This window comes from Canis lupus, chromosome 22 (genome assembly GCF_048164855.1).
Source record: "Canis lupus baileyi chromosome 22, mCanLup2.hap1, whole genome shotgun sequence".
Classification (NCBI taxonomy): Eukaryota; Metazoa; Chordata; class Mammalia; order Carnivora; family Canidae; genus Canis; species Canis lupus.
In genome coordinates this window covers 13,395,378-13,414,780 of record NC_132859.1, presented here as the reverse complement: position 1 = coordinate 13,414,780, position 19,403 = coordinate 13,395,378, and the positions used below count along the sequence as shown (strand labels likewise).

Sequence of the window (19,403 nt, the reverse complement as noted above, 5' to 3'; positions counted from 1 at the left end):
CAAGCATCAAACTTTGATGGCTAGAGCTTCAAAGTACATTTTAGTATCTGGTAGAGCCGATTCCTCAGCATTAATCAGGACTTTTATAATTTTACCCATTGCTTTTGAATATTTATGTTTCTAAACTTCAACACTGTTTTGTTAAATTTAGGATATTTGATCTGTTTCTCTGAGCAGCCTGCCATTATCACATACCCCACATCATGAGGATTTTCTTTCTTCGGAGACTGATTGAGGAATGTTCTGGACCGGGGACAATAGGTACAGAGGAGAGGAAGAGAGGCATACAGAGGTAGGTTAAGCAAAAGTCCATGTAATAAACTGTGAGAACCTCCAAACCCTTTTCCATATAGGTCTGCCAGAATATTGGTAATTGGCTTATACCTCCTAGTACAGGAATTATTTGGAGAAACTGGTTCACAGATACTTAAATTTGGAGGTGCTACCAAATAAACACCAGTTTCCCCAATTATCCTTCAATGAGGCTCACTGGTTGACAAGCTCAGAACCTGCCCCTAACTCATTTCCTGTGCCTTCTGAGGCCTCCCCCCTTCCCTTTCTCTTAAATATGGATATTCAGTTAAGCCTTTCTAATGGGGTGAGGAGAAACAGAGAACAGAATGAAAAGACAGAAAAAAAGAACTTGCAGAAAACAGACAAAATTTAAGGCACTAAAAAAAATATCCTGAAACCTATTATCAATATTCTGAGGCAAGAGAAGATATTGTATTCATGAAATAAGAATAGGATCCTAGAAAAAGAAACAACCTAAAAACAAGAAGGGGCTTTTAGAAATAACAAAATGCAAGAGTTGAAATGAAATTTTCAAAATTGGAATATAAAGTTGAGTAAATTTTCCAGAAAATGTTTATATTAATAGGCAGATGATAGATAGATACTTAGATAGATATAGGTGAAGAATTAAAAAGGAGAAAATGAGATGATCAGACAAACGGCATGAGAAAATTTCCAAGACTGCAGGGTATAAATTTCTAAATTGTGGGGCTCACCAAATATAAAGCACAGTGAATAGAAAAGAACATTATACTGGGCACATTACTGTGGCATTTTGAAACAAAAGGAATATGAAGGAAAATTTAAATAATTCCTTGAAATATAAAAAATAAATCACATACAAAGGTATCAGAGTCATACAGCATTGGATTTTTGAAAGCAGCACTGAAAGCTGGAAGACAAGGAAACATGTATTGAAATATTTGAAGTAACCCGATTTCTAACCTAAAATTCTATAGCCAGCCAAAGTATCATCCTAAGCATGAGAGGAGAATAAAGCTATATTCACCATGCAGTATCTCAAAATAATTGATCCTTACGTTCCCTTTGCAGAAACTTACATTCAAGAAAGTATATTCATGAAACCTATATTCATCCAGAAACCTATATTCATGAAACAGGGAGTGGATGTGAAACTATGAGAACAGACAACTTGCCGAAGGGCAAAAGTGCCAAGAGAGAAACAAAGGTAGGGATACATTCGTAAGGTGATCAGGAGAAAGAGAAGTAGTAAGACAACATAGCAAGGGTTTAGGGAAAGACAGAAAGCTAGATTAGAGCAGGGAAAGGAATGGATGGAAGAGAGGAGAGCTCTCACAGGTAGGTAGTTGAACAGTTTTTGATGTTTCAGAGAAGAAAAAAGGCTGAGTTCTTGGAAAGGGCAGTTTGAATAGAATAAAAGAAATGGCAAAAAAAAAAAAAAAAAAGAAATGGAGAAGCAGGTTTGGTTAAGTCAAGGGAAAGAAGCCAGTTTATAGGGGTTAAAGAGGGATATAAGAAAGCAGAGTAACACAATTCATTTGCTAGTTTTGGTGATGGAAGAAAAACATATTAACAGTAAAGTAGATAGTAGAGGCAAGCCAAAATACTGCTTAAGAAGGAGGAAAGAGGGAGCTCCTGGGTGGCTCAGTTGGTTAAGTATCTTCCTTCGGCTCAGGTCATGATCTCAGGGTCCTGGAATCTAGCCCCAAGTCAAGAAAGAAAGATAATTTATCTGAAATTAGTAAAAAGATTAAGAAGATAAAGGTAGGAACAATTAAGTGTTATGTTAAAGTCTGGTTGATTGTGCAAAAGTTAATTTATAAGCAATGATTTGAGTATTCCTATAAATTAACATCTGGAGGAAAAGGTTGGTAGAAGAATAGCAGGTTGAAGGGGCAAGAAGTAGATCTGAAGTATGTTAAATGTAGAACACCTGGGGCTCAGAAAGTGGTCTTTTCTCACAAGAACCACATACTTGCAGCAAAATCTTTATTGGGACCTAATAAAGGGACTGGGTGGTACAAGCAATTTGTTAAATAAGATTATTTAGTCAGAAGAATATAATTATCATCAACACATTTTTTTTTTATGAATAGGTAGCTTGGGTGTTCAGTGAATCTGATTTATAATGTTTAGCTTTTAGATATTTTTGTCAATTTCCAGAATAATTTTCTTGCCTTTCTCTTGAGTTTTCGATTTCTATTTTTACTAATTATTATTGTTCCTCTTTGTAGTAGTGAAAATTTGCCAACATGTAGTAAAATAAAACTAATATCCCACCAAAGATGATTGGTTAAATATTTTCAAACACTTTGTATGGTATGATACAATCTCTAAATAAGGTAGAGACATGCTTGATTTATTGTGATTCACTTTATTATACTTTGAAGATATTGTACTTTTTTTTTTTTTTTTTTACTAAGTGAAGGTTTATAGCAACCCTATTTCCAACATGTTTATTGGCACCAATTTTCCAACAGCATTTGTTTACTCTGGGTCTCTGTGTCACATTTTGGTAATTCTTCCAATATTTCAAACTTTTTCATTAATATTATATTTGTTATGGTGGTCTGTGATCAGTGTCTTTGTGTTTTGTTTTTTTTTTTTTTTTTAAGATTTTTCTTATTTATTCATGAGAGACACACAGAGAGAGAAGCAGAGACACAGGCAGAGGGAGAAGCAGGCTCCATGCAGGGAGCCTGATGTGGGACTGGATCCTGGGATCCAGGATCACGCTCTGGGCCAAAGGCAGATGCTTAACTGCTGAGCCACCCAGGCATCCCTGATCAGTGTCTTTGAGGTTACTATTGTAATTGTTTTGGGGGGTCACATGAGCTATACTCATATAAGATGGAGAAATTACTTGATAGATGTTGTTTGTATTCTGAATGTTCCACAAACCAGCCTTCACCCTGCCTCTTACCTTCTCCTTGGGCCTCCCTATTCCTTAAGACACAACAATATTAGAATTAGGATAATTAATAATCCTACAATGGTCTCTAAATGTTCATGTGAAGGGGAGGGTTGCATGTCTCTCACTTTAAGTCAAAAGCTAGAAATGACTAATCTTAATGAGGAAGGCATTTTGAAAGCTGAGATAGGCTGAATGCTAGGTCTCTTGTGCCAAACAGCCAAGTTGTGAATGCGAAGGAAAATTTCTTGAAGGAAATTAAAAGTGCTACTCCAGTGAACACATGAAGGATAAGAAAACAAATATAGGAAACTATATTGCTGAAATGGAGAAAGTTTTAGTGGTCTGGATAGAAGATCAAACCAGTCGCAACATTTTCTTATGCCAAATCCTACTCCAGAGCAAGGCCCTAACTCTGCTCAACTCTATGATGGCTAAAAGAGGTGAGGAACCTATTTTCAAAAGAAAAGTTTGAAGCCAGCAGAGGTTGGTTCATGAGGTTTGAAGAAAGAAGCTGTCTCGGTCACATAAAAGTAAAATGTGAAGCAACAAGTGCTGATGTAGAAGCTTCAGCAAACTACGCAGAGGATCTAACTAAGATAATTAATGAAGCTGGCTACACAAAACAACAGATTTGCAACATAGACAAAACAGCTTCAACTGGAAGATGCCATCTAGGACTTTCATAGCTAGAGAGGGGAAGTCAATGTCTGGTCTCAAAGCTTCAAAAGAGAACCTGAACTTCTTATCAGGGGGTAATGCAGCTGATGACTTTAAGTTTAACCTAATGCTCACTTACCATTAAAAAAGTCCTAGGACTCTTAAGAATGATGCTAAATCTACTCTGCTTGTGCTCTATACATGGAACAACAAAGCCTAGATGATAGCACATCTGTTCATAACATGGCTTACTGAATATTTTAAGCCCACTGTTGAGATCTATTGTTCAGAAATAAATATTCCTTTCAAAATATTACTGCTTATTGACAATGTGCCTGGTCACCCAAGAGCTCTGATGGAGAAATAAAACAAAATTACTATTGTTTTCATGCTTGCCAACACAACATCCATTTTGTAGCCCATGAATCAAGGAGTAATTTCAACTTTCAAGTCTTTTTATTTAAGAAATACATTTCATAAGGCTATAGCTGTTACAGATAGTGTGATTCCTCTGATGGATCTGGGCAAAGTAAGTTGAATGCTTTCTGGAAAGGACTCATCATCTTAGATGCCACTAATAGTCATGATTCATTGCAAGAGGTCAAAATAGAACATTAACAGAAGTTTGGAAGAAGTGGATTCCAAGCCTCACTGATGATTTTAAGGGGTTCAAGACTTCTTCAGTGGAGGAGATACAGATGTGGTGGAAATAGCAAGAGAACTAGAGTTAAAAGTGGAGCCTGAAGATGCGACTGAATCGCTGCGATCTCATGATTGAACTAACAGATAAGGAGTTGCTTCTTACGGATGAGCAAAAAAGGAGCTTTCTTGAGATGGAATCTACCCCTGGGGAAGATGCTGCAAAGATTACTGAAATGACAACAAAGGATGTAAAATATTACATAAACTTGCTCGATAGAGTAGCAGCAGGGTTTGAGAGGATTAACTCCAATTTTGAAAGAGGTTCTACAGTGGGCAAAATGCTATAAAGCAGCTACAAAGAAATCACTGTGAAAGGAAGAGTCAATTGATGCAGCACACTTCATTGTCATCTTAAGAAATTGCCACAGCCACCCAATCATCAAGCAACCCGATCGGTCAGCAGCCATCAACATCGACACATGACCCCTCATTATGACTTGTTGAAAGCTCGGATGATGGTTAGGATCTTTTAACAATAAAGTATTTTTAAAATTACAGTATGTACATTTTTTAGACATAATGCTATTATATACTTAATAGGCTACCATATATAGTATAAACATAACTTCTACATGCACTGGGAAACCAAAAATTCATTTGACTTACTTTCTTGTAATATTCACTCTATTGCAATATCTGCTTTATTACAGAGGTCTGGAAGCAAACACACAATATCTCTGAGGTATGCCTGTTTATATGTATATATTATGTATATGTATGAGCAAAAGAAATGGTATATATATAATAGTGGCTGTCTTTGAGTAGGTTGGATCATGGCAGGGGTTCTAGTGTACTTATTTTTGCTTGTCTACAATTTATTGTTTTCTAAAGTGCACCAATTAATTTAAAGGTGGGACAGCAATAAAAATACAAACAAGGACAAGTACTAAAATTTTTCAGACTTGGGTCTTTCGATATTTTTTCTTTAATTTATAAAATTTAATTTAACCCTTAGTTAACTTCAGCTAACTAATCTCTGGCTATTACGTTTGTTCTATGTTCTCCTCTTATACCACCCCATATCCTTTATATAAAAGGTTACCAAATCATGACATAGTGGAGAGAAACATTCATTTTTAATCAATTTTTATCTTCAATCCATTAAAAACCTTTCCAATCAGGAGTATTGGGCACAATCCTAAATGTTGATTATTTAGATTTTTTTTCAAATGAATATACATTTTGAACATTTAATTTCCCTTGTATTCTGGGAATGGAGGTGTGAGTGGGTGGAGGAAACAGCAAAAAACCAAAAAGATACTCAGAGAAGAAAACAAAGCAGTATAAACCTGATCTGTGGCACCTCAAAAATCAAAATGATACATGAAAAAAAAAACCCTCAGAATGGAATATTCATCTATGGAAAGAATTTTTGACGGATCACTTTGCACCCAATTAGTCTGCAAAGTTGCCTTAAAATTAGATCTTTTTCTATAAGGTGACTAGGAAGTATTCTAGGGCCTGGGAGCATAACCCAAAAAATACACAGTAGCTTAACTTAGAATGTATCTTGGAAGGAAAATCAAGAGGTCAAGGACAATGACATAGAGGTCAATGTGAAGCAATTAGAGATTAAAGCATGGGGTACTCTTAAACCGATTTGGGTTAATCATCAATGTTAGAAGCATCTAAAAGACAGTGAGTGCTGGCCTTTATTCAAGACAGCATCCCAGCCTGCCCCACATGGGTTAGGTCACTTCAGAGTTGCACTGGCCTTGTCTCCACATAGACAGTGATTGCCATCGGCAGCATCAAGATTGCAGAGAAGTAGATATCACTGTATATGACAGAAAACAGTTAAAATTTGCGTGTAGCCTGTTTCAAAGTTTCAAACTCTGAACCCATGTGAGTTTGTTTGAATGCAGCCTATTGAAGTGGAATATTGCCCTCCAAGTAGAGCCAAATCGTGTGCGATCCTATTGCCTTCAGACAATCTCTTACTCATGGATAATCTTTCATGGCTAGCAAGGAGCTGGCTTGGCATTAAGTCACACTGACCTTCAGAGTGGTGCCCTAGTGCTCTGACAGGTTTGCAAGAGGAACCTGGCAGTTAGGATGCCAGGCCACCAATATGGATGCCCAGTTGAAAGCAAAGTTAGGGGTTCCTCGGTGGCTCAGTCAGTTAAGCATCCAACTCAGTTTCAGCTCAGGTCACGACCTCAGTCAGAGCCATGGGACACAGAGCTCAAGGTGGAGTCTGCTTGGGATTCTCTCTCCTTCTCTCTCTGTCTCTCCCCTTGCGTGTGCTATTTGTCTCTCCCTCTCTAAATAAATAAATTATTTTTTTTTAAAAAGAAAGTAGAGGCAAATAATTGCTTTTTTGAGGTGATGTCAAGGTTCCCCAATAGAACTGAGTGTTTGTCAAACCTCCATTTCATGGTATCCTTTTGTTTATAGCAAAACAGACCAAAATACCTGTAACTAGTGTGAGCTGATTTGAAATGACACACACGGGAGTTCCCAGCTGATTGGCACCAAGTTATATTTTCATACTTCCCTGAGGGCAAACTCTATGACACCTCTCACTGAAACGTTCCAGCCTGCCACATAGAGGGGAGTACTGTTATTTCGATTTGCATATTACACATAAACAAAAGGAATTACCTCAGTAGCAACTTACTTAAAGAACTGCCTTAGAAACCTGAAGCACTTTAAGAAAGCTAAATCCGAACAATATGGATTTTTTCCCCCTAATGTAGAAAAAAAGAAAAACAAGAAAACAGCGGGGGCTGAAATATGTGACAAACAATTTGGAAACAGCTGTGCTGATTGCAATAGCCTCCCAATAATATACTGCTTGTATTCTCCTCTCAGTTTGATTCCTTGACTCCAGGAACTACTGAAAAGATACAAAACATTTTCTTATGGCAAGCTGCTTTGACTGTGATCAATTACCTTCCTCCCAAATGCTGTGCTGTGGTCAGAGTCACATGATTAATGTTTAACTCAGGGGGGTCTGAGGTATGCTTTTCTTTTTTTTTTTTTTTTTTTCCTTTCTTTCTTTTCAAAAACCACCTTAGAATTGAAAAGTATAGAAAAGGAATTCCAAATACCAATAGCAAATGATTAATTTTCTGGCAGCCGTAGATAATACCAAAAAGAAAATTAACTACAGAGTCCTGCAAAATTTGTGAAATATTCGGTAATTTCAGCATGTTTCAAGCCCTAGCAACCAGGGTCTTTAGAATATAAATGAGAAAATCTCAAATTTTGCAATAAAATCATTTCTTTAAATCGTATTTTATGACCACTACTTCACAAATATTTATTAAGTGCTACTGAGTAGTATTCAGTAGTAGTAATTGGTGATTTTATGTATTTTATTTTATTTTTTTTACATTTTAAAATATCTGGAATTTGTTTTCATGTGTAAGTTATGATGGTAGAGTTGTAACATACTTTCTCTTTTGTTTTTTTCATAATTAGCCAGCAACACGGCCCAATTTTATCTCCTTTTACTGAACTGCAATCTACTTTAAACATCTAATACATGTGTATGCATGTCTGAGACACACATGTGTTTGTTTCTGAGTGTTCTATCTTGTTTTTTTGACCTGTCTGTTCCTGACCTGGTACCACATTGCAATAATTATAGTAATTGTATCATTCTATTAATCTGTTCTTTTCAGGATTGCTTTAGACATTATTGTAACTCATGTATTTTTCCATATGAACTGTCAATAATTTTATCCAATTTTAGAAAAAGAGTGGTCCTATTGTTTTGGGGAACCACATTACATTTTAAAAATTAATTTGTGGAGAAGTAGCATTTTTAATATTGACTTTTCCTAAGCAAGAATATAGTATATCCCTCCTCTATTAAAATTTTATAATTCTTTTCCTATAGGTTCTAAGCATAACCTGTGTGTGTGTGTTTTTCGATTGCCCACCTGCTCCAGAGCAGCAATCAGTTGCTTTGCTTGACTGAGTGTGGGTTCTTCCTTTGTTTCCTATGCGAGTCTTCAACAAACCATATGATGAGTATACCATCTCTGAGGGTTAAGATTAGTATTTCCTGGGCTCAATTTCATGGTCCTGCTTCTGGTTAGCTCTCTAAACAAGCTCCTTTACTAATCTGTGGTATGCCTGTATCAATTTCTGATCCCATTTTCCCCTCTCACCCTTGCTACGCGTCATTTGGTAAGCTGTATATTTAGTTCTTTGATCAGTCTTTCTGGCTCTCAATCATTTCTGCCTCTCTCTTCTAATGAGCCACAAAGCACATTCAGATATACTTCCAGCTTGGGAGAAAATAGACTGTGCAGAGCTCTCTTCTGATTCTGGGCACTTTAATTCATAGTCCTCCAACAGACAATAGAGTACATCTTACTGATTGCCTAATAAAATGAGGAGAAATTGCTCTCCGAATGTGCTATAATTGGATCATGTCTTTGCTCACATGGCATTCAATAGGGATCTAGGGCGATTAAAGGTGGTTTTCTTTTTTTTGGGGGGGTCTCTTTATTAGAATGAAAAAGATATAAACCATAGTTAGGACATTGGAAACTTTCCACTGTTGTGATGAGTGGTAGATCTATCAATTCAGATTCCACATTTATGGAATCCTTTTACATGTCATTTGGGGTATTGGTGTTCTCACAGGTACTATCTGACTATACCAATCTGAGCTTTTCAAAGGACAGCTGTGAGCCCACACATTTGAAATCTTAAAAAAAAAAAAAAAAAAAAAAGGCTGTGAAAGCTTAAGTCCACGCATTAAAATGACCACAGGAATACCTCAGAACCAATAAAAATAGTAAAATAAATGTAGGAGGCATCATTTGCTGAGTTTTTACTATGTATTAGGTGCTGTAAACAATATATGATTGTTGACCTTCATAACAACTGTGTGAGTTATGTATAATTATACATTGTGTGAGGTATGTATAATTATCGCCATTTTATAGATGAGGAAAACCTGTTTGGAAGGTATCTTCCCCAAAGGTGCACACTGTGAATGACAGAAGTAGAAACTGAATCTTTATTTGACAAAAGTTTGTTTTCTTTTCAGTACAGTGTTCTGCTTCCTTTCACCCTTACCCTCTACAGAATTCTAAGATTTTTAGAAAAGTTGACTACCTGGTTTTATGATGTAAAACATATTAGAAATAGTGAAATTGAAAGATCTGAGAGACTTCCAGAAGTGCAAAAACTTAGAATTGAAAATTTAGGAGAATAGAAAGCTATTTTAAAAAAACACTTGCCCCCCACCAAATGAATAATCTGGAGACATTGAATGAAGACAAAAATGGTTCTGTGTGTTCCCCAATAATTTCTGAAGTTATTACTGGATTATGGCATTAAATAGTGTTAAATTATATTCATTCTATCCTGATTTAAAATATTGAGAAAATTTCCCAGAAACTTTTAGAGATAGAAAGGATATTTATGGATCAATATATTGAGCTGACTTTACTGAAGCCCAGGAGGTTTCAGAGTTGACCCAGACACTTACTGGTTACTAGCAGAGCTAAGCACAGATCTCTGCCTCTGTTTTCCCAACTCCAGGCTCAGGAGGCTGACAGTTCCTCCTGGCTTCTGCTCCTAACAACACTTTGTAACACCTCCGATAAAGCCTCTCCTAACTACGGATTAAGAAAAGAAATCTCATAATTTGTCATTGTTGAATTAGATATCTAACTTTTTACTTTTCTATCATATCAATTACTCCATTTTGTTCAATAAATTAGGTATTAGATAAATGCTTGCCTAATCATGATCTAGTTAGAGAGACAGAAATAAGACAACACAGAAAGTTCAGTGTGGTAGAAAGAGTGTTCAAGGAAAAATGGGAGCTCAGAGGACCTCTAATGCAGATGGAATTTAGAAAGAATCCAGTATAGAGGCAGGTGTTCTTGAGTTCAGTTTTGATGGGATGCCTAGAAGCCAGCCGGGTAGGTGAAGGAGGAAATGGCATTTCAGGCAAAGAAAGAGAATTTATCATCACACAGAGTCTGTAGAGAAATATCAGATACCTTAGTTTAATTAGGCAGTAGTCAGCAAACTACAGCCAGCTCATGTACCCAATCTAGCCTACTACCTATTTTTTATAAATAAAGTTTTATTGGAATGTAGCCATGTTCATCTGTTTGCATGGAGTGTTTGGCTGCTTTTTTAGTACAATGACAGAGTTAAATAGTTGCCACGGACCATATGGGCTTGTAAAATCTAAAATATTTATCATCTGATGATTTATAGGGAAAAAATTACAGAACTTTGGGTTAGAGTGGATAGAGGCCGAGGGGCAAATTATAAACTGATGGTCCATGGGCTTCATTTTGCTGAAGAAGTCCAGGAAAAGATTGAGAAAGGTCTTAACTTAGTGTCAGAGGTAAGGCAAAGAAGAAATGAATATTAGGAATATTTACATGGCTGCCATGAGCATAGCTGGGACCGAGCTACGAGCAGGAGATATTAGATTGACAAAAGCCAGCTACTACTACTGTTCATGCTGGAATGGTGTGGAAAGGGCATTAACACCTACTATTTCCTGAACCCACTTGGATCTTTTCAACAGTGTCCTAAAGTCAAGAAGGTGCAGGCCCTATTTTGTGTGGCCTACTCATCAACCTGCATCAAGACGGCTTATGCATCAGGAACTTCAGAAATGATAAATGTTGAAGTGGGGCAGAGAAGCTCTGGAAGAGACTATAAAAAGCATGAAGGCAGAGGCCATGATCTTGCATAACAGATAGAAGCAGAACATTGGGGTGGTTAAATGGAGAAATAACTTTGTCAAGGACCATGAGATCCAATGTGCATCCCAGATTTGGAAAGTTAGTAGATAGATACAGAGAGCTCACAGGGGCTCAAGACAGTACTGAATCCATGTGCTTCTTCTCACTGTTTCATAATTCTGTGTCTAAAACCAATGGTGTCTCTGATGGTGGGAGAGAGGCTGCCTAAGGACCAACCTGGCACTGTAAGAGGAGGCATACCAATCTGCTCAGCTTCCCTGATCATTTCTTTCCTGCTGGAAGGATCCTTCAGAGCCTTGCAATGAGGATCTATTCCCATCTAATAGTGGGGAATATCACTATAAAGAATTGAAATGCAAAAAAGAAAAAAAAAAGAATTGAAATGCTACTTTCACTTATAAACAGAGCGATAATCTCAAAACAATTATTTGACAGAAAAGAAACCCAAGTAAATAGAATTTTCTATAGATATTGTCCCAATGTTCTTAAAATGGAGAATGAAAGACACATGGGTTTTCTCTCTTCTGAGAGAAATGGCAGTTTCTATGGTGCATCACATCAAAGGGACCCATAGCATGCTATCCTGCATTTTTAAAATTGTGATAGCCTCCCCCAGCCAAGTCCATCATAACAGTGAAAAGAATCTCTACAGGAAAGAAAGAATGTTACCTCAACAACTCACGAACCTCTATCTAACCCATTCATCAGAGTTGCTGAGGCAGTTTTCTGAGCACTATATTTTATTAATGTTATAGAGAGATGTTGAAGAATGTCCACAAGGAGTAACTGGAAGACAAGAGGAAAAGCAAGGAGGTTAAAAAGGAAATGTAGAAAATGTTGTCACTCTAAAGATTACAGTTTCTAAAGCAAAGTCCCAGAGAATACTCAGTATTTGAGAGAACTTGTGATCAACACTCTAAGCAGAGTAATTTTGTTTGTGTATGAAGAAAAAAGAGAGAGAGAAAACACATTTCCAAACAGGAACTAATATTTAGAAAGGAAGCTAACTCGAAGCAAACCAGAACCATTATGCTTGTCTGATGAAAACGGGATTTTCAAATTAGCAAAAATTTGCATTTTATACATAATGCACAGATATTTTCCATGCACAGCATTCAAATATTAAAATCTTTGCAGAACCTTTTATTTAGTGTAATGCACGTGTACAACATTTTGCATTGTCCCAGATAAAAATTCATCTTGGGGTGTCATGCTGTGTCAATCCTGAGGAAAGGCATATAAATCCTTATTTTACCAGGACAATAGCTCTGGGTAAGAGGATAAACTAGTCCTCCTTAATCTCTGCTATCCTCCAGCTGACTCTGGAGGGCTACCCACATGGCCAGAAGCTTGAGAAAGAAGTGAAGTGAAGCACTTCTAAGAATAATCTTTTCTTTCACAGTATCCCTGGTCCCATTAACAGAAGAAGTCAAGTAATAGCATGTTCATGGTGCTTTACTATTAACAAAGAGCCCCCTCATTAAGTTTTCATAAAAGTTGCTTCTATATTTTGTTGATGACAGCAATGCAGGTCAAATAAGTCAAGTAACTTGTCCAGGATTGTTAGGAAGTGGGAGAGATAGGGCTTCAATCCAGGCAGTCTTTGGGTCACCTCCTGCTCTTCCCTCTGAATCCCTTGTCACAGCTGTACCTTGGCCATGGAACAGCAATGAGACTGAGGGGAACCCTTCTTCTTCTTAGTGACCCCTATGTCTGGAAATCATGACATGATCCCTTGTGTTCATTTGCACAAAGATCCTTCTCTTGTAGGACCTCTTGCTTTTGACATTTATTCTAATTATTTTGCTTCGAATTTACCAAATATCTGAGCAGTGGCTCTTTTACTAAGTTCTGCCATTTTCTGGCTGAGGAGTCTTGGGCAAATATCTTAACCTTCCTGACCCTTAGTTGTCTCATCTTAAATTAAATAGGGATAAGAAATGTCTATTACATAGTGTTGTTGGGAGGATTGAATGTGATGGTGTATGTAAATCACTTAGTACATAACATAGTAAATGCTCAATAGATATTCAAATTTAAAAAGAAAATAGTAGAAAATGGTAATGCACAAGCTCAGGTGAAGAATATTTACTTCTCCAATTAAACTGTGAGCTGCCAGGAGAACAGGCCATTATTTATTTAATGTATCTATATTTAATATATTTTATTTATTTAATTTAATGTAGTCTGTATCCTACCCTGGGGATATGTGTTAATCATTTCAACACACTAATTTCTTAGGAAAACACTACCTTCTCATTGTTCATGATCTCTTAGAAGTAGCATGCTCTTGTTTAGAATGTGAGAAACTAGGGAGCAGAAGATATTTCCCTAAACAGATGGATGGGGGTGGAAGGTTGGAAGGATAAAAGGATAGGGAAAATGCCATAATAATTTGCTAACAATACTCATTGTTAGTGAGATGGAATATAGAGAGCTATTTAAGTCACTTAAATTGATTATTTCTGTTGGGCCAATCATTTTCTGAACTGTGAAATTGTTTTCGGAACCATACCTTGGTGGTATCAGTCACATTACATGAAATAAGAGGCATTTAGTCAACACTCATATTATAGATGGCATTAATAAGGCCCAAAGAGTATGTTTAAATATGTCTGAAATATCATTGTCAAACTATTTTATTTTCTCTGAGATTATTATATTCAAAACTTCTTGTGCAATAAATAGATAAATAAATAAAGCTCAGTTAAGTACTTCTCTTTTGCCAAAAAGGTTTAAATAGACACAAATGCTAGCAGCAGAGGAGACTCACTCCAAATATTTTACTAACTAAATCTCTTTTGAGTAAATTCATGACTACTTTTGTTTTCCTCTGGGTCATCTGCATGTAAAGAGGTCACTTTTTGGTGATGTTATCAAAGGAAAAGGTAATATTCTTCACATGTAACTGACTACATTGGGGGAAAACACTGAGAAATAAATAGTCTGTCCACTCAACTCATCAATTAATGGACAATCACTAATCAATCTTGGTAGCTCATCTGATCTCTATAAATTATTTGTTCTATAAATATATACTGAGCATCTACTAGTGCAAGGAACTGCGCTGAGTGGTGACATGTTAATGAGGAAAACAGACATGGTCACGGTTGCCGTGGAGTTTACAAAATAGTAAAACATAATAGACAATGAATGAGTAAACAAGTGAATATGTAATTGCAAATCATGATAAGTGCTATGATCAGGGTACAGTATTTAGAATTGCCAGTATTAAATATAAATATTCTTTTTAAAAGTATTCATTGTTGATCTAAAGCTCACACTGCAGTGAATTGTCTTTTTGCTCTGAACATCAGTTTATTTGGGGGAAAAGTAAGTGATTCTTATGGGTAAGAGCACAGAGTCAGCCATTCCTCTTATCATAGAAGTTTAGATAAATTCTTTCTAACTTGACAATTACCGTGAAATTTTTCAGATAACATCCATTGTATTAATTATAATGCAGCTCATGGTGAAAAAATGATCTGAGATTACGTTTCAGGTCATGATTTATATAAAAATCATAGAGGAAACAATGAAATTCTGATTTATAGCTTAATTTCTATTTGTTCATTCGAAAAATTTTAAGAATAAATTTATATTCCAATGTAGTTTTTGAACAGAAACTTTGCTTTAAGTATATTTCTCTGGGAAAGCACTTACCTAGGATTATTAATTAGTTAATAGCCTAAAACAAAATCTGATAGGATGATTATAATACAGTAGTTAATAATTCAGAGACTAGTGATGTCAAGCTAACCTTAACTACATGTGGTAATTTATTTCTCCAGCCTGTTGCTGTCTCTTGGAAACTGAATATTTTATCCAGGGTATTTGCTCTACCTCTCTGATTCATATCAATTACAAATTTGACAAGCCTGCAATCTATCCCTAGATCTCAGTCATTGATAAAAATATTAAATAGAATAAGCCTTTAAATAGACCTCTCTGTCAAGCTGCTAGAAATATTGACTTTTATTGCTACTTAAATCAATAGTCAATTATTTAATTTTGCTTACATCTAAGTTCTCCATGTTAGTCCCAAGTTTCTGATGAGAGGCCAAGTGCCTTGCATAAATCCTAACAAAATTTAGTAGGGATTAAAAATAATCCCTGAATTTGGGTCAAAAATTCAAATTCACTTTTAAAAACATAGAAGCAAACTCATTTACAGGAGGGAAACTAGGATGATGAATAGAATTGGAACTATGTCTTATATAGAACAGAAGTAGGGATTTGCAGAGGAGAAAATTAATTCCTTCTGATAATTTTATTTTTCTAATATATAAATGGTTTTTTTTCCTAATATAGAAATGAAAGTTGTCTTCTTCAATACAATATTAATATATCTTACAGCTTTTTCAAAAGAAACCAGAGGTCTGGGTTTTTACGTTAATTCTCTTGCATTTTACATCTGGGCAATAAATTCAGATGTTTCTAAAAACAAAAACAAAAACAAAACTCTTTGCCAGTCAACACTGGCGAGGCCCATCAAAGCCCAGCTGCTAGTTACTATACTACATGATTCCCGGAAGTTGGACCAGGATCATTGGCTTGAAGATACAGGGAATCAGGTAAGAGATAAGTAGAAGAAAAAACTCACTGCTACTCAAAGTTGTTCTGATTTCCCAACAGACCACCATATCTGGGTGGACTGACCTGCTGCTCATATTGGAAGGCAGTTCTTTTTTTTTTTTTTTTTAAAGATTTTATTTATTTATTTATTTATTTATTTATTTATTTATTTATGAGAGAGAGGCGGAGAGACAGGCAGAGGGAGAAGCAGGCTCCATGCAGGGAGCCCGATGTGGGACTTGATCCCAGGACTCCAGGAACAACACACCCTGGGCTGAAGGCAGGCACAAACTGCTGAGCCCCCCAGGGATCCCGGAAGGCAGTTCTATCTGCCCCTGGATTCATTGATCTTTAAGATCCTGACTCATTCTGAGAGTCCATGGTTCCAAATAAAGCTTTCCCTGGGATTCAGAGAGAGGATCTATGGTTGGAAGCTTCTTGAGACTATTTACTGGAGAGGTAGGATGATCTCCATTTTGCAAAATGATTACCATTTAGAGATAGAAGGCCTGAGAAGGAATTCCTGACTGACAAAACAATAAGTACCAAAGAGTAAAGGTGGAAATGAGAGTAGCCTCAGATGAGAATGGCAATGAGAAGATTCTAATGGAATAGTCGGTTTACGGCAACTAAACCTGAGGTCTCAAACTAGCCGCCTTCAGTTATATTTGGCCATTACACTGTTTAAAATTAAAATTGAATAAAGTACTTTTGGAGGGCATGCACTCTCCATTTAGCCACTGGTCCCACCATCTCTTGTTGTCTCCTATGTTGGTCTATCACAAATTTACATTACTTGCCCAGTCCCCAAAGTAGTTAGAATTCCCCTCCTCTCACCTTGCCACCAGCAATAATTTGTGACTTTTGTAAATGTATTTCCTGAGTCAAATACATGATACATAAATTTAATACCTATCAAAAATTATTATATGATTAGGAATTCAAAACTTCAAATAAAAAATAATCTAAAAGGAAAATTGGAGGTTTGATTTGAAGGTAGAGGAGAATTTCATTTATATTTTTGGAAGTTCACACAGTTGGTAATATATCTTATATTTAGCTGTTTGATAAGTTGTCTCCACAGTTTGGGAACCTGGTGCTACCTTTTTACAAACCTGGACACAACTCTGCAGGAGTATTAGGGTTCTATCAGGTCTGGTTGGGCCTGTTCTGTTCTGAAATAGCCAATCAAGTCTAAATTATCAGTCAAGCAAACTGGTTGGTTGGACAAGGATTTCAATTTTCAATCAATTGCTCTGGCATCAGAGGCACACACATCTCTAAGATTTATTCACATAATTTTAAATCAGTTTTTGCTGTAATATAAATACCTATGCTTATATAGGATTTTTACAAGCATCCTCCCACTGGGTCCTCACTGCCTATCTATTCATTTATTCATTAGATGGAGACTTAATAACAATAGAAGGCCAGAATGTAACAGTAAACACAACTTAAAACCTCTATTATGTAAACAGAGGAGATATTTTTATTTCAGTTAAAAGGCATTTATTACTTAAATCATTTTTATTGCAGACACAAAACAAAAATATACTATCTGCATTAAAGATTAAGGAAAAGTGAAAGTATGTAGAGTAAAATGCAAAAGACATTATATATATATGCAACTAATGTACAAATGTTATTTTTTGCCTGTGTTAGTATTCAATATGTATTCTTCAGAAACATTATTTTGTAACTTAAAATGTCTTACAGATTTTTCTATGTCATCTACTTTTTAAAGGTTCAAAAATTTTCCCTACTTTGTATATAGTACAATATATTTAATATCTTCCCTATCAATAGACATTTTGGCTGTTCACATTTTTGTTGTCATTCTACTGATGCACTGTATAGTTATCTTTATCTACATAAGCAAATATTTATTGAGGTATTTCACTAGAAATAGTTTTACTTGGTGCATTTAAAATTTTGGGTGATAGTGACAAAAAGTGAGTAAGAATGCTTGATTTTCTTTATTCTTGCCAATACTGATCTAAACATGAATAAACTTTAAAGCTTGCTAATTGGCTAGATGAAAAAATGTCTCATTTTAATCTGTATTTTCCTGTAAGCTAAAAGGAAATGTTGATGTTGTCTGTAAGTAAACATCATTTTACTTGACTATAAGTATTCTGTATATGTATATATACACATATACAGAGAGATCTATAAATTATTTATACAAATTTTTATCCAGTTTTCTTTTTCACATGGATTTGTAGTTCTTTGTGTATTTAAAATGCTATTTGTCAAAAATTTTACAATTATTTTCTTCTAGTCTATCATTTGTTTTTTATTTCTGCTGTTATTTATTTTTTAAAATTTTGTATAGTTAAATTGCTTAATTTTTTACTTTATTGTTTTTTAAATTTTATTTAGGAAGACCATCAACATTCCAAAATTATAGAAATGTCTCCTAATATTTTCATAGTTTTTCTTAACATTCAGCTCTGTAACCCATTCTTTTTAAGAATGTATGAATTAGGCATTTAACTTTTTCTTCCAAAGGAATAGCCCATTGCCCCATACTATTTATTAAAACAGCCAATCTGTTGCCTTTATATTGGAAGGACAATTTGGCTTAGGATTCACATTCTTTCCCTCATAAGTGAAAATGTGCTGCTTTTCCATCTTCTGAAATTGAATGTCACTGTGGTCAAGTCCAAGGCCAACCTGATTATTTCTGCTCTTGTAAGTGACTTGGATTTTCTGCCTAGATGGCCCCATAATTCTTTCTTTTAACTTGAAATTCAGTAAGTCTGCCAGATTATCTCATGTTGTGGATGATTCCAAATGAAAATTTCCTGGCTTTCAGTGAGTTCCTTAAGTCTTTCAATCCACATATTATATCATTTCAAGAGAATATTGTTTTATGTTTTAAAATATTTTCCATGTGTTTTCTCCTTCAAAAACACTCAAATGTCTGCCATCCATTTCTATTATATTCTTTATAGTCATTATTACATCTTTGTTCTATTCTACTTTGTTTTGGATTATTTCAAGTCTCTTTTTTATGTCTCTGACAGTGTTTTCAGAGAAGTTCATTCTATTTTTGTTGCTTGTAAAGTGTCTTTTATATCTTCGGTAATCTTATTTATCTCTCCAGGCTTTCTCCTGAGCTCTCTTAGTACATTTTTAATCTCCTTTGATTATCTTATGTCTCTTCTTTGAGATCCTGAATTATAGATATAGATATAAATATAGATATAGAGAAAATCTGTATGGACCTTCATGATAATGGAGAATTCTTTTGTCTAAACTTTTCCGTAGTTCTTTGGTAAATTTATTTGGGGATTATGGGCTCTTCTTTGGATTAAATTAAAAAATATATTTTGCACTTCTGATGAACATGTCCCTGCCCTCCTTTTTGATTATTACACATCTTTAAAAGAGACGGGCTATTTATCAGAGAATTGTATAGGGATACAAGGTAAGGGATGAAATAAAGTTGAATAAGAGGCTGATTAAGTTTTAATTTGGGTTTTGTTTTGATTACCTATTGTTGTGTAACATCACTCTAAAACTTAGTGGTTTAAATCAACAATCAGTTATTTAAATCAGTTGTTTGCAACAACCTG

General features: G+C 35.4%; 1 protein-coding gene and 1 long non-coding RNA gene across 29 annotated transcripts in view; one reads left to right on the top strand and one right to left on the bottom strand.

Moving 5' to 3' along the window:
* The window catches only part of SLC9A9 (solute carrier family 9 member A9), a 655,912-nt gene that overhangs the window by 329,451 nt on the left and 307,058 nt on the right, over positions 1-19,403 (bottom strand). The window lies entirely within an intron of this gene.
* LOC140613899 (uncharacterized) overlaps positions 1-19,403 on the top strand; it is a 70,485-nt gene that overhangs the window by 15,648 nt on the left and 35,434 nt on the right. For 7 of the 18 annotated variants that reach the window (XR_012014810.1, XR_012014811.1, XR_012014815.1 and 4 more), the window contains exons 4-6: positions 152-292; positions 1,348-1,483; positions 5,200-5,231. This is a non-coding gene — a long non-coding RNA (uncharacterized lncRNA). Of the gene's footprint in view, positions 1-151; positions 293-1,347; positions 1,484-3,407; positions 5,004-5,199; positions 5,232-19,403 lie in introns of those variants that run through there. The other 11 variants (XR_012014812.1, XR_012014807.1, XR_012014813.1 and 8 more) reach the window with 4 other exon arrangements.